At 50.4% G+C, this 15,796-nt stretch overlaps 3 pseudogenes; all 3 read left to right on the forward strand.

Annotated features, from left to right (window-relative positions):
- The first annotated feature begins 4,393 nt into the window (after window positions 1-4,393).
- LOC127755281 (uncharacterized) lies at window positions 4,394-6,662 on the forward strand (annotated as a pseudogene).
- Window positions 6,663-8,767: 2,105 nt separating this feature from the next.
- LOC127755745 (uncharacterized) lies at window positions 8,768-10,520 on the forward strand (annotated as a pseudogene).
- A 2,907-nt stretch (window positions 10,521-13,427) lies between these two features.
- On the forward strand, window positions 13,428-15,216 carry LOC127753688 (uncharacterized; annotated as a pseudogene).
- Window positions 15,217-15,796: the final 580 nt, after the last annotated feature.

A 15,796-nucleotide genomic window follows, 5' to 3' on the forward strand; every position in this document is an offset into this window, starting at 1 on the left:
GACGTGGCATCGCCTAGTCGGACATGTACAAAGGTAGAGTCAGATATGAGCTCTACGTTATCTAGAGACTAGCCATCTTACAATAGTTAGAGACAATATGGTCTCTAATCATTAATGTATCAAAATACTTTTTATTACTTTCTTTTCCTTTCTTTCACCACCATGCAACAAAATTTGCTCTAATAAATGCTAAGAGTCGACTTTGAGCCGTTGTCATGCATAACAACCATACCCCTTTCTCTTTCTCCCATGTCATTAAATTTACTTGCATGACAATAGAGAGAGACCACTAAGAAAGACCGTTGTACATGTCCTAATACCCCACGTGAACAGGGTCATGCATTTCAGCATTCGCATGGTTGGCTGCTGTTGTACCGCGTGAACATGAACATGACCATGCATATGCGCGGTGCATCGCAGAGAGCCTGAGCGACGCGTCGGACGAAGCAGCACGTGAACCTGGCGCGCTCGGGGCTACGGCACTTGACGCCGGCAGTGTCGCCTCGGCGACGCCGCAGATGACTGCAGGGGCCCGCCATCGACGCCACCCGCCCGGGGGCAGTGATGGGCGCGACCGGCCGCAGAAGGGGGCTGGCGTTCCCCCAAACAGGCCCATAATGCACTTACGGGTACTTTTCATCCTTCTCGGGACAAGGCTTCTCGTGAAGGGCATCCCTTTAAAGGGAGGGAGCCAAGCTTGGTTCTGTGAGGAGGTGAGAAGAAGATGATAAAAGGCTGAGAGAGATGGATGGAATCGGTTGGGGGGAGAGATCCCCTCTTTTTCCCTTTGGAGGGCTCATTTTATTTATATGTAACTAGAAATTATATTTTTACCCTTATTTGCTATATACGTACAACATCCTATTGGGGATATTTTTGTCCTTTTATGCATTAGTTTATACAACACCCTAAGACTGTGTTTGTAATTCTGGGTTCCTAAAATGGGGTGTGGCTAATGGGCGGGCGATCACCCCCATCCCCCCCAACACGCTCCTCTCGCCCTTGCTCCTCCATTTAAAAAAAATAAAAAAATAAAGTTAGAAAAATTTATGTATAGAAATACTATATATAAAAAAATATTTGAATTCAAATTCAAATTTGAATCGGGTATATAAACTTTTGACTTATAAACTTTGAGTCTATAAACTTTAGATGTATAATATACTATATATAAAAAAAATATTTGAATTCAAATTCAAATTTGAATCGGGTATATAAACTTTTGACTTATAAACTTTGAGTCTCTAAACTTTATATGTATAGAAAATACTATATATAAAAAAAATATTTGAATTCAAATTCAAATTTGAATCGGGTATATAAACTTTTGACTTATAAACTTTCGGTCTCTAAACTTTAGGTATATAGAAATACTATATATAAAAAAATATTTGAATTCAAATTAAATTTGAATCGGGTATATAAACTTTTGACTTATAAACTTTGGGTCTATAAACTTTAGATGTATAGAAAATACTATATATAAAAAATATTTGAATTCAAATTCAAATTTGAATCGGATATATAAACTTTTGAGTTATAAACTTTGGGTCTCTAAACTTTAGGTGTATAAATTTTAGATGTGTAAACTTGAGGTGTACAAATTTTAGGTGCATAAATTTACTAAAAAAGGAATGTAATGCGGTGCCAAAAAAGGAAACCACATGGAGGAGGAGGGGATGATTGCTAGGGGCGATCGATCGCCCGTTAGACTTTTCGCCCAAAATGCACAGTGTGCACGGAAAATGGAGCGGTCCATTAGCGCATAATTAATTAAGTATTAGCTATTTTTTTTAAAAAAATAGATCAATATATTTTTTAAGCAACATTCGTATAGAAACTTTTTACGAAAAACACACCGTTTAGCAGTTTGAAAAGCGTTCGCACGGAATACGATGGAGACACTACCAGACTTACGAGCTACCCTGTAGGCCTAAAACCGTCAGGAAAATACATTATACCGTCAGAAATTATTTTCCTATGGGTGGACCGATAGAAAAATCACCACGGAGAAATTCGATTTTTCTATCGATTTCCCTACAGAAATAACAATTCTGTCGGTTTATTCATGTGGGTGGAACACATAAAAATTCCATTGGCGTCAGGTTTTTGCCATCTAAATTCTGGCAGGCAACCGTCAGAAAAACCACGTTGGTACCGTCAGAATAATTATCTTTGAAGACAAAAAAAAATAAAACCATAATACAATCCACATGTCAAATGGATTGCTAAACTGAACTTGTATTTTTACCAATTTATGATCTAGCAACACAACAACACATCAATTCTTCCATCAAAATTACTTCCAGCCCTTCAACATTCAGTACAAATGAGCTCTTACACATTTAAATTAGTAATATACAAAGGATTAAAGTAAAAACTGCATATGTTTATTGAATTTCAGTTCAACAAGAATCTATTTGATCATCAAGTATATGTGTTCCAGCAGCAATAGTCCATGTCCTTTCTCCTTTGCTCAGCCTGAGTAGAAAAGAGAAAAATAAAGTCTAAATGCTCAAGTTTTCATCATCCATGAGAAACTTAACTCAATGTATAGTGCATGTGAATACCCCAGTTTATATAAAAGTAAATACATACTTCTTCACATAATTGTTACGCTAAAGATCAAAGTACTAAAGTAATAATTGTTACGTCAGGAATGCAAGGATTAACTCAAACTGAAATGAGAAGGTTTGCATCTTAGACTCAGAAAAGATTCATCATATCAACAGGTATACCTTGATATTCATGTTGTACAGCCTTTTGTAGAGATTTAGCTGCATCATTCAAGCTGCAAGCTATGGCATGTTAAGCAAAAATACAGATTGAAGTGAGAAGGATGAATTATAAAGGGTATGTACATTAGAAAAATTAACAATCAAGAGACACCAATTTTCCAGTAAAAGAAACAAGAGACACCAATTGATTTGTTTGGATGACAGGTACCTATCCATCTATCATAAAGCAAAGACAGCACTGGGAACATAGGATTGCAAACACATTCTAAGTATGGGGTTATTCCCCAACACTCCCATCCTCGGCGAGAGAGCTTGGGAGCCATCGCCGTCTTCGCCATCCTCTTCGACCTTCCCCTATTCAGAGCGGGAGGGCTCAAGAGCCATCGTTGCCGTTGACCTCCTCCCATTGGCGGCAATCCGCTATCGCACACAGCCACGTCATCAGCCTCCCTCACTCATTCTCCTCCTTAGCCAGCGTCCTCCTCACCGGCAGCAGCAATTGAAAAGAAAAGAAGATAGAATTGACATGTGGGTCCTACGTTTAGAGATATTTTGGTCTATATGATGACGAAAAACGTGACGATGATGATATAATTTTAATTTTGTGCATATTCGTATGACAAGTGTACGAATAAATGAATTGTAGCGATATTTATCTGAATCAACATATTTACAATGAGGGTTACACATTACGTTCTGATGAACTGGAGTAATATCTGGCTTCCCAACTTGAGGCCTCGAGGATGTGGATAACAATGGGAGGATCCTCGAACGGGATGGTCATCCCCAACAGGGCAGCGCTCCGTGCCCTCGCCTTCTCCACCGTCCGCCGGAAGTAGTCCATCGAGCACTCCAGCGACTCCGGCGACGTCCATCTGTCGCCGGAGAACCGATGGTAGCTCAGCGCCTTCGCCTGCCTCGCTATGTCCACCGCGTCGGCGCCGGCGATGGCGTACCTGCACGGGAGGAACGGCGGCGGCCGCTGGGCGGACACGTCGCGGGCCAGCTCCCTCAGCAGCGTGACGCGGGGCCCCGTGGCCGGCACCGGGACGCCGTCCTCCGTGTCCCTCACGACGGCGTCCAGCGCGCGGCTCAGCTCCACGAGGCGGGCGGCGCCGTCGGCCGCGGACCTGAGCGCCGCCATGGCGGCGTCGGCCTCGCCGACGCCGACGCTCCAGAGCTTCGCCTCGACGCGGTCGCGGACGAGCGCGTGCAGCTCCTCCGCCTGGCTGACGCGGACGCCGGTGACCTCCACGCGCAGTCCCCCTTCCTCCGATGCGCGGGGATCATTTTCGGCCACCTCGCGGAGCTCGTCCAGCGACGCGACGGTGACGGTGGCGGCGTTTTCCGACGGTGATGCGACGGTGGCGTTCATCGTGTTCGTGTTGTGCGATTGGTTGAGGAAGTCTCGGATTTCTGTTAGTGCGATTTTCACCGGGTGTTGTTGGTCTTTCTTTTAAATCGTGGAGCACAACACCGATTCCGAATCCGAATCGTGGACCACAAACATAGACGGATTCTAATCATTCAAGTAAATGTCCACCCGTTTATTACATGTCAACTAAATAGTTATAAAAAAGTTTTTAAAAAATTGATAAGATAGATCAATTTATAATTAATTTCTATGAAGTGATATATTACATATTGATGTATTTTTTAATATTTTTTAAATTTTTTTGTAACTATTTAGATTTACATTAAATGGGTGGATATCCATTCGAGTGATTAAAAATTTCCCACCGCAAACAAACCGTCTCGTATCGGAAAAGCCCCAGTCGGTTCATCTCCCCGAAAAATCCTCAAATATGTCGCCATCAAACGAAACCGTCCGCGTCGCGATGGATCTCGACCAACCCCAGACGATGCCCGGCGGCGGCGACCGGCTGAGCGCGCTGAGCGACGGCGTGATCGGCCACATCCTGTCGTTCCTCCCGGCGAAGGAGGCGGCGCGCGCGGCGGTGCTCTCGTCGCGGTGGCGCCACACGTTCGCCGCCGTCCACACCGTCTCCCTCGTGGAGCCCGACGCCCCCGTCATCGACCACTACGAGCTCGCCAGGTACAGCCCCGGGTGGGGCCCGCCGCCGGACCCCAACCAGCCGCGGCCCTTCACCAACGTCGTCAGCGCCGCCCTCCTCGCCCGCCACCGCCGGTGGCGCGGCGGCGGCATCCCGCCCCTGCGCGCCCTCCGCGTCTCCACCGTCGGGTACGGCAGAGGTGACGCCTCCCTGGTGGATCAGTGGATCGCGTACGCCGTCAACCAGGCCGACCCCGCCGTTGGCCTCGAACTCGACCTCCGCCTCCGCCGCGAGCCGCTCTGCGACAAGGCCTACTCTCTCCGCCGCCGCGGCGCGAGCGCGGACCACGCCGACCAGGACGACGACGACGACGACGAAGATGCGAGCCGCAAACGGCGGCGGCGGTGGCGGTCGAGGGCCCCCGTGGAATATGTGTCCATCGAAGATGCCAATCTGGGTCTGAGTCCATCGTATATGTATTGCCCGCGGTCGCCGTCGCTGTCGGCGCCGCCGCCGCGGCCGCGTCGGAGTTGTAGTCCGCAGAGCTGTGACGATGACGACGACGACGACGACGAAGACGTCATCTCCTCCGACGAGAAGTCCGCCAGGGGATACGACTACGCCCGGCGGTGCACGCCGTCCCGAGCGGGCTCTTCTCCTGCACGGCGCTGCGCTCGCTGTCGCTCGGCCACTGCCTGCTCGCGCCGCCGGCGGCCATCGCCCTGCCGTCCCTCGAGACGCTGCTCCTCGCCCACATCTCCGACGCCGGGAGCGACGTGCAGCGCCTCATCTCCGGCTGCCCGCGCCTCGCCGACCTGACGCTCGAGGCCTGCACCACGGTGACCGCGCTCACCACCGTCGCCGGCCTCCGCAGGCTGGCCCTCCGCTGCTGCCACGCCCTGCGTACCGTCGCCGTCGGCGCGTCGTCGGAGCCGCCGCGCCTCCAAGCGTTCGAGTACAGGGGCTTCGTGCCGGACGACACCTTCCTCACCATCCACGGCGGCGCGTCGTCGACCGTCGCCTACTGCAAGATCGACATCTGCGGCGAGGAGGTCACGTCGTCGCCGGAGCTCGCCAAGCTCAGCGCGTTCCTCCGCCTGTTCGCCGGCGCGAAGCACCTCCACCTCGAGTCCGCCCACCTCGGCTCCGGCCTCGACGACGCCGCCGCGTTCGCGACGCTCCCGACCTTCTCAGCCCTCTCCCACCTCGAGCTAAGAGGATACCTCCCCAACGACGACGACGACGCCATCTACGCCGCGCTGACCAGGATCCTCGAGCGCGCCCCAAACTTGGAGACGCTGTCGCTCGTCTTCCACCCGGAGCCTCTCGACGGCGGCGACGACGCCAAGCTGTACAGCACGTACTACAAGGAGGAGGAGCTCCACGACAAGCACCTCCTCAGCTACAACCGGCACAGCGTCCTCGCCGCGCCGACGAGCGGCGGCGGCGCCATGGCGCCGGCCTGCCTGAGGAGGCGGGTGAGGGAGATCAACCTGGTACACTACCAGGGCGGCGCGGCGCAGAGGACGCTGACCATGTACCTGCTCCGGAGCGCGGCGGCGATCGGTGAGCTCGGGTGCGAGCTCGCCATGGGGCCCTTGTGGATCCAGGACGAGCTGGCACGCGAGCTCGAGGGCTGGGTGATAAACAAGGCGGCCATTGTCAACATTGGTTGATATGATGCTGCTTTGCGTAACCATGGATTATATTTGGTCATGTCCAAGTTTGATTTCTCTCTTTTTTTTTCTTTGTTTTAAAGCATATATGGGTTTGTCTATTTGCTGCCATTGTTCTTATTTATTCCTCACCACCTATTTTATCTTTCTCCTCTGAAACCACCTCTAGACTCTAGTTGTTATTGCGCACAACACAACATTGGTGCATCGGCGGATGGATTTAATAGACAGAATTTTAGTGTGGTAACGCTTCGAGTGGTTGAAGCACCTAATGGATTGGAGCAGTTTTGATATAGATGGAGAAAGGTTAGGTTTGGTTTGGGCTGCAAAATTTCAAACTCAAATTGGATTCAGCCCGCGGGTAGTTTGGATATATATGGAAAAAGGTTTGCTTTGGTTTAGGTTTGGTTGCAAAATTTCAGCCACTAGGTTGTCCCCAAACACTCATCTTATTTGTTGAGGAATCGTCACCAATAGCATTCCATCTTCCCCTCGTGGGAGTTGCCATCTGTCATGGATCTACATTGCCGTTATCCTCGATTTCCTCCACTGCCTCAGCCACCTAGCCGTTGATTTTGCAATTCTTGCAGGTACCTATCTACCTTGTCGGTCATCACATCCCCTTCCTTCCTCCACTGCCTCAGCCACCTAGCCGTTGATTCTGCAATTCTTGTAGGTACCTATCTACCTTGTCGGTCATCACATCCCCTTCCACTTCTCCCGACTCTTCCATGTAGACGTTACTAGGACCCGCCCAACCCTGAGCATCTCCGTTGTGTCAGGTCTGCCTCCTTTGCATAGGCCACTACCGAAGGGACACACCAGCCTAATCTCTCCTCTTGGATCTATGGCATACTTCCACCGCCACCACGCTCTCAACAAATCGCCCATGCTTTTGATGTAGCCCAACAATAGTATCCCTTCCTGTAGCATAAGTGTCTATCAAGGATTAGATAATAATAAATGATTGCCTTTGAATTGCATTTCCACATACAACTCTCGTTTGCACCTCTCCAGACATACCTTTTTTTTCCGGCATGTTCTCTCATTCGCATTGACAAGGTCTTTCTTACAACCTCCTCCTCTGTCTTTGTTTTGTGAAACTCATTGCTTTTATTGCCCTAATAACCATCCTCTATAAATCTCACAAGGATGAAATGCTTTCTCCTTTCCCCTAGCCCCCACACAGCCATGGTATAAAATCCAGCCTCTACCAATGACTGTGGGAAAGACTGATGACACACCATTACCAGCATAGAGATCGCTCTCGTCATGCTGTGTTTTTTACTCGGTAAATTTTGCTATAGGATATTTAAAATTTATGTAATTTGCTGATAGACATCGAAAAAACATGTTACGACTGAAAGACATCTTAAAAAACTAGTAATTTGCTAGAGAACATTTTGAACTCAATTAGAGAGATAAATTGTTGAGAAAGACAAGAATGTCCCTAGAATCACATGCTTCAAACACAATGTTAGAGTAAAAGTTTAGAAATCATGCAACTCCAAATTTAGCATCACCCCAAGTACTTCACTAGTATACATCATATTTCATCGTCGCTCCAGTCTCTGCTCAAAATCTTTTGACCATAGGGACATTCTCGTCTTTTTGAAGAATTTCTCTCTTCAATTGAGGTGAAACCATGAAAGTGTCATTCAGCAAATTACCAGTTTTTTAGAGTGTCTTTCAGTCGTGACACGTTTTTACGATGTCTACCAGTAAATTATACAAATTTTGAGTGTCCTGTAGTAAATTTTGCCGTTTTACACCCCTTATCTTGATAGACTAGAGGACTAGTTAATATTACTATGGAGTGGCTAGGATGAATTTTTTAGCCCTCCCGAGATAGCTCTAACTTCTCAGCAAGGAAACTGAATTTGTGAATAAATTATATTTCAATTTGAAGCAGTTTGCAGGTACTTAATTTAGTTTGAAGAAATTTAGTTTTTCTGGAACTTTTTTGGACAGGGTAAGAACATCTCAACCCTCCTAAATAGCGAGATCTCGCCAATATGTTGACAATGATCTGAGACAAATATTAGACGATAGTATTACTATTAAAACTCGTAAGGTAACTTGGAAAAAACTGCAAATTAAAAGTATTTTTTTGACGACCAAATTAAAGAATTTGAACTAAGTACGTCTTAAAACCCCCGGAAATCGAATTTGTTTTCTCCATACAAACCCCTGCAAAGCCACGAGCATTGCACTAGGAAATTGAGGCCCACATAAGCTCATAGGGCTTCAGTACTCAGCCCAGCCCAAAATTCTGTTTCGCCGACCCCAAGCATCCCATCGGAAACATCGATCTGCGTATCGATCAAGATCGACGACGATGGCGGCCGCCGTCGACCGCATCTCCGATCTCCCCGACGACCTCATCCAGCGCATCCTCCACTTCGCGCCGGCGAGGGAGGCCGCGTCCACCGGCGTCCTCTCCTCCCGCTGGCGCTCGCTCTGGCGCTCCACCGGCGCCGTCAACCTCGCCGTCCTCATCCGCCGCCGCGACGACTTCTTCTCCATCCGCGACGCGTTCGTCCGCTCCGCCCACGCCGCGCTCGCCGCCGCCGGCGGCGGCCAAGTCAGGAGGCTCACCATGCACGTGGAGACGGAGCGCCTCCCCGTGCAGCTGACGGCCGACGCGTTCCTGCACCGCGACGCGGAGGACTGGGGGAGGAGGCACGACGTGGTCGCCGGCGTGGTGTCCCACCCGGCGGCGCGCCGCGTCGAGGAGCTCCGCGTCGCCGCCGTCAGGTCCGCCGACGGGCCGTCGTCCGACAGGGAGGTCACGGAGATGGAAGAAGGGGAGTTCCGCCTCTCCCTCGGCGGCAGCACCCAGCCGTCGACTCAGACGCTCCGCTTGCTCGACCTCACCGGGTGCGGCGGCGTCTCCCTCTCCGCCGGCGCGGCGCTCCCGCGGCTGACGACGCTGCGGCTGCGGCTGTGCGTCGTGCAGGTCGAGGACCTGCAGGGGATCATCGACTCCGCGCCGGCGCTCGCCACCGTCCACCTCGAGTCCGTCTTCCTCGCCGGGACGAAAGAAGACGGCTGCTGCGCCCGCCTCCGCTTCCCGACGGCCACCGCGCTCGTGCTGGCCAAGTGCAGGGGCCACGGGAGCCACCACAACGGCGACGACGACGCCAGCGACTGCGAGGGCGCCATGGAGATCGACGCGCCGAGGCTTCGATCGTTCAAGTACGCAGGGCTGCCGCGGCGGTTCACGCTCATCTCGCCGGCGGCGGGCATGGAACGCGCCGACCTGCACTTCCTCCACGACGACGGACCTCACCACTACCGCGACACCACCACCGTGCTCCGCGCGCGCTTCTGGCGCTTCCTCCACAACTTCCGCGGCGTCAAGTCCCTCAAGCTGAAGGTGACCTACCTCAAGTAGATCGCCGTCGCCGGCAACGGCAACGGCATCCTCCTCCCGCCGCTCCATGGCGTCGAGCGCCTCGACGTCGCCGCGCTGCACGACCCGGCGAGCGAGACGTCACGGTGGCCATCGCCAACCTGCTCCGCTGCTGCCCCAACCTCCGCGACCTCGTGCTCCGCCTCAGCACGGTGCCACCGGATTCCACCAAGAACGGCGGGTACTGCCGCGACGTCCTGCGGAGGCGCTGGCAGGCGGACCTCGACGAGTCCGTCCGCCGCATCGCCCGCCGGCGAGGCTGGCCGAAGCCGCCGCCATCGCCGCCGACCAAGATCTCCTGCATGAACCAAAGCCTGGACGATGCCGGCGGTGACATCCATGGATTGAGCGGCCGATCCTTCGCCTGCTTGCGAAGCTCGTTGACAAGGGTTGGGATCCAGTTCCGGAACGACGAGCGCAGCTGGCTTGGAGTCGCGCTGATCAAGTTCTTCGCGGAGAACGCGATTTGCCTCGAGGAGGTGCGCATCGATGGAGGGAACGAGAGGATGCGCGATCACATTAATCGTAGGGTTGAGAGATGGATCGTTGAGAGTGGTATGCGATGCTTTAGAGTGTTACCGCTTGAGCGGCGATGAAATTAAGGAGAGATGGATTGCAAACTTGCAAGTGACTGAAATTAATCAAGGTCTTGATAAGTTGTGTGTTGCAAATAAAATGCGGGGTTTTTTTTCTAGCTTGTTCTCTTCAGTGATAAAAGAATGTCGTTTTAAATTGATGTAGGATATACCAAATAACCAAAATAACATATATAGCCAAATTTGTTATGAAGAAAGCTTTCATGACATTACACTTGTGTGTAATTAACTATATTTTAGTTCATGTTCTAATTTAAGTGGTGAACATTGTTACTTACTCCCTCTATCTCAAAATATATAGCTAGCTACTTTTAGAGCCCGTTCTAAAGTGTGTTTTGAAACTGATGATTAGCCACACGCAAATCTGTATTAGAAACATGATTAACATATGATTATTGAGTACTAATTACTAAAAACTAGAAAAATAAATTTATTTGATTTTTTTAAAACAACTTATGCATCTACTTACTCATCCCAACTAGTCACAAACATCACTGGATTAATTTGTTTAGATAGTTTCTCATCTCAACCAATCATACTTATTCCTCACCTCAACCTTATTTTTTTTAAAAAAAAAGGTATATAGGGACCACCTATATATTTTTCAATAAATTTTCTTCCAGAAATTTGATAGATATAAGTACAATACAATCATAGTGTAATTATATTGTAACTTGTATATAATTATAGTGTAACTTCTACGTAACTTTGAAAAATCCCTCTATAACATAGTAGTTTCCGTGAAATGGAGGTTGTAGGAACAAATCCTCTCACATGTGTTTATGCCTTTGACTTTTTTTCTTCTTTACACGAATCTTAAAACAAATCTAACAGTTCAAAGTTATATGAAAGTTACACAGTACAAGTTACAATGTAATTAAATTACGATTGTATTATAATTACATATGTTCAAATTTTGGGAGAAAAATATATAGAAAAATTGTAAATATATATTTATATTTTATGATGAATGTATTATTGAGTTTGAAGCACATGGCACGTTCTTTCAAAGTAAATCAGAGACATATGCACGATTCAAAACCTAGTGTCATGGTAACTCCTTCCGTTACCTTGGTAATTTCTATATTTTAATTTGTTTAGAATGTGATTTGTTAGGTTCTAGGGGAAGCTAAAACTACATATTGCTAAGCCTGAAACTGCAGTGCTATGCAATTTGCAATTCAGTTCATTGTTGTTACTGCAATTTTGTTGTTATATATATATATCTGATTTTATTGTCTTTTTATATAAGTTTGAATATTTTTCTCGAGATTTTTATATATTTTTATGACTCAAAAGTCTATTTCATGTAATTTTGTTGGTTTTTGTATGTGAGAATAGTTTATTGTGCAATCATTCAAGAGTGATAAGTAATATAGTATGAATTAGCTAGTGATGAGAACCATATCAAAAAAACTACTCAACAGTATTCCGTAGGCACGGGATAACTACTACCAGTAAATATCTCTCACTCCCCACACTACCTATTCAACCTTATCCTCTCATCTCTTCCCCTTTCCTCTCTCTCTCTCTCTCTACCACCCTCATGGAGCACGGAGGCGACGACAGCGACTGGTCTTGCGGGATGGTGCATCGGGCGTGGAGGAAGCTGACATCACCGCCACCGCCATTGCTGCTGGTGGAGGTGTGGGCGGAGTAGAGGAGGAGATCGTGAAGCTGTTAGTGAGGTAGGTGCCCAATTAGCACATGATGGAGGCGGAGCTACCCATCACATTTTAGGAGGTGGCCATTCTCGACGAGGTCACTGTCATCAAGGACAAGAGACCTCTTGTGGTGTGGATCCGTACACCCAGATCTAGGCTTGCGACTTCCAAGCTCCTGTGTTGTCTAGTTCTACATTTGATTTTGGGTTCTGCATGTTTTGTGGGTGTTTCTACAGCTATGATGGCTTTTTCCTGGAATATATTTCCTTTATTAGTTTTTATTCAACTCTCTCTTGATAAACACATGATTTTTAGTTCTTTATTACGGTGACATTTTAGTGGTATCATCATACTTTGGTACTTGTAGGTATCATGGCTGATACCCAGGTATCAGACATGGTACTAGTAGGTATCATGCTTAGTACCTGTGGTATCATGGCTGGTACCCATAGGTATCAGACCTGGTACCGGGCACCTGTAAGGTATCAGGTATCATGGTTGGCTGCGAGGTATCAAGTATTAAGCACCACACGTCTTCTCTCCTCTTCTCCCTTCCCTAGCATTGATCTTTGTCTCATATTGCTATCACAACCAAAGTCCTCTCCTGCTCTGGATGGGGGAAGTCCTGCTCGGAGTAGTTGCAGGCGTCGCCGGCGAGGTATCGCGTGCGGAGTAAGGTTCTGGCCGGCCGGAGGAAGGAGCACTCCTGCTCGAAGTAGTTGTTGCGGCGCGGCGCCATCGGCGAGGCACAATACCAAGCCGGGTTCTGCTTGGGGGTGGAATCGCGTGGACAACGTGGGCCTCGGTCAGAAAAACGATACGTATTAAATCTGTCGGGGGATTTAGTTATCACGTGACTACCACTTTGCAACGAAATTTTGAAACTTACTAAATTGTCATCCGAGGGTTGAAAAAACTTACTAAATTTTTTGAAACTTTAGGCGCCTAAAATCTACACACTCACTAGAAATATACATGTTTGTCCATATGAAAATTATACCATTAGGGTTTTATGTGAAAAAAACCTTTTGTATTTGAATATCAAGATACTCGTAGAGGCCGTAACAATTAAGGAAATATATAAGGCTACAGAAGGTTGATGTTAAATTTGTACCCTAAGCTAGAGACCGTGAGAAATAAACATAATTTTCGTAGGTTGTCCAATTTGTATTAGAAATTCGAGTACAAACTACAAAGAGGTGTACTTCAATTTTCGTAAAACAAGGGCACTCGTATATTGCTGAGAAAGGTCACCGTAAATCCCAAAAGTTTCCAACTCGTATCGAGAAATTAAGCTAACGAAGATCTCGCGACTAACCCCAGATGGCCGTCACCTCCGCCGCCGGCTGCGGCTGCGGCGGCGACGGCGACGGCGACCGGCTGAGCGCGCTGAGCGACGGCGTGCTCGGCCACATCCTGTCGTTCCTCCCGGCGAAGGAGGCGGCGCGCGCGGCGGTGCTCTCGTCGCGGTGGTGCCACACGTTCGCCGCCGTCCACACCGTCTCCCTCGTGGAGCCCGACGCCCCCGTCGTCGACCACGACGAGTTCGCCGGGTACAGCTCCGGGTGGGGCCCCCCGCCGAACCCCAACCCGCCGCCGCCGCCGTTCGCCAGCGCCGTCAGCGCCGCCCTCCTCGCCCGCCACCGCCACGCCGCCGCCGTCCCCCTGCGCGCGCTCCGCGTCTCCATGGCCGGCTACGCCCACAGGGACTCCCCCGCGGTGGACCAGTGGATCGCCTACGCCGTCAACCAGCCCGCCCCCGACGGCGTCGAGCTCGACCTCCGCCTCGGCCGCCCCTCGCTCTGCCACCGCGATTACTCCCTCCGCCGCCGCCGCTCCGGCGCCGAAGATGCGAGGTCGAGACGGTGGAGGACGATGCCGCCCGAGGCCATTCTCTTCGAGAGCCCTAGCAGCGGAGAGGAGGATCACGCCGACGACGAGGACGACGACGACGTCCTCTCCGACGACGGCAAGAAGGATCCCATGGCCGTTTACAGGCGGCGGTTCGAGCCGCAGGAGTACAGCGTGCCGAGGGGGCTCTTCACGTGCGCGGCGCTGCGATCGCTGTCGCTCGGCTCCGTCCGGCTCGCTCTGCCGGCGGCGGCGGCCATCGCGCTGCCGTCCCTCGAGACGCTGCTCCTGGCCGACGTCACCGAGCCCGACCACGAGAGGAGCATGCAGCGCCTCATCTCCGGCTGCCCGCGCCTCGCCGACCTGACGCTCGAGGCCTGCTACGCCAAGGCCCGCGCGCTCTCCGTGGCGGGGCTCCGGCGCCTACGCAGGCTGGCTCTCCGGTGCTGCCACGGCCTCGACACCGTCGTCCTCGGCGACGACGACGCGTCGCCGCCGTCGGAGCTCCAGGCCTTCGAGTACCGTGGCGAAGTGCCGGATGACTTCTTCCTCGTCACCACCACGAAGCACGGCCACGGCGTCTCGCTGGAGACGGTCACGGTCGCCTACTGCAAGATCGACATCTGCGGCGACGAGGTGACGTCGAGGTCGGAGCTCGCCATGCTCAGCGCGTTCCTCCGCCGCTTCGCCGGCGTTGAGCACCTCCACCTCGCGTCCGCGCGCCTCGGCTCCGGCCTCGACGACGCCGCCGCGTTCGCGGCGCTCCCGGACCTGTCAGCCCTCCGCCGCCTCGAGCTAGGAGGATGCCTCCCCGACGACGACGACACCATCTTCGCCGCACTGATCAGGCTGCTCGACCTCGCGCCAAACCTGGAGGCGTTGTCACTCGTCTTCCACCCAGAGCCTCTCGACGACGGCGACGACGACGACGGCTACCGCGCATACTGTTACCACAAGGAGGAGGAGCTCCATGACAAGCACCTCCTCAGGTACAACCGGCACAGCGTCCTCGCCGCGCCGACGAGCGGCGCCGCTGGCGGCGCCGGCCTGCCTGAGGAGGCGGGTGAGGGAGATCAACCTGGTGCACTACCAGGGCGGCACGGCGCAGAGGGCGCTGGCCATGTACCTGCTCCGGAGCGCGGCGGCGATCCGTGAGCTGAGGTGCGAGCTCGCCATGGGGCCCTTGTGGATCCAGGACGAGCTGGTGCGAGAGATCAAGGGCTGGATGATGAACAAGGCGGCAGTTATCAACTTCGGATGATGCTTGCACGCGCAATCGTGCATGAATAATTTTAAATAATCATTTTTAGTATTAGTATTAGCTTGTGCGAAAAATTATCAAACATATCTAGATTGTATTTTGACTGATCTAAATGGCTGAGTTTTTTTTTAAGTTAACTCAACCTCCCTTTTTTGCGTGCTGTTACCTAAACTACTCCCTCCGTCCCATAATATAAGGATTTTGAGTTAAAATAAATAAATTTAACCATGAATTACGTGTTCTATTCAAAGTTAATTTTTTTATTTTGATCATTATAAGTTAAATTTGAACATGTATGTTGTGAGTGAAATATTGATATATCTTACTATTTTTTTAAAAATATTTTGTTGATAACTTTTAAGCGACACGTAAAAATGAGATATATTTTTTAAAGATCCCAAATCAAATCTGTTTTTGACATGCAGAATCTCAAACCCTGCGCAGGCACGGAGGCACCACGAGCATATGATTACGAAGTTTGAGGCCCAGCTAACTCGGCCCATAGGGCTTCAGCACTCGGCACAGCCCGTTCGCTCCGTCTCGCCGCATCCTATCCGTACTCCGTCGCGTCACAACATCT

The sequence above is a fragment of the Oryza glaberrima genome, chromosome 11 (genome assembly GCF_000147395.1).
Source record: "Oryza glaberrima chromosome 11, OglaRS2, whole genome shotgun sequence".
NCBI lineage: Eukaryota > Viridiplantae > Streptophyta > Magnoliopsida > Poales > Poaceae > Oryza > Oryza glaberrima.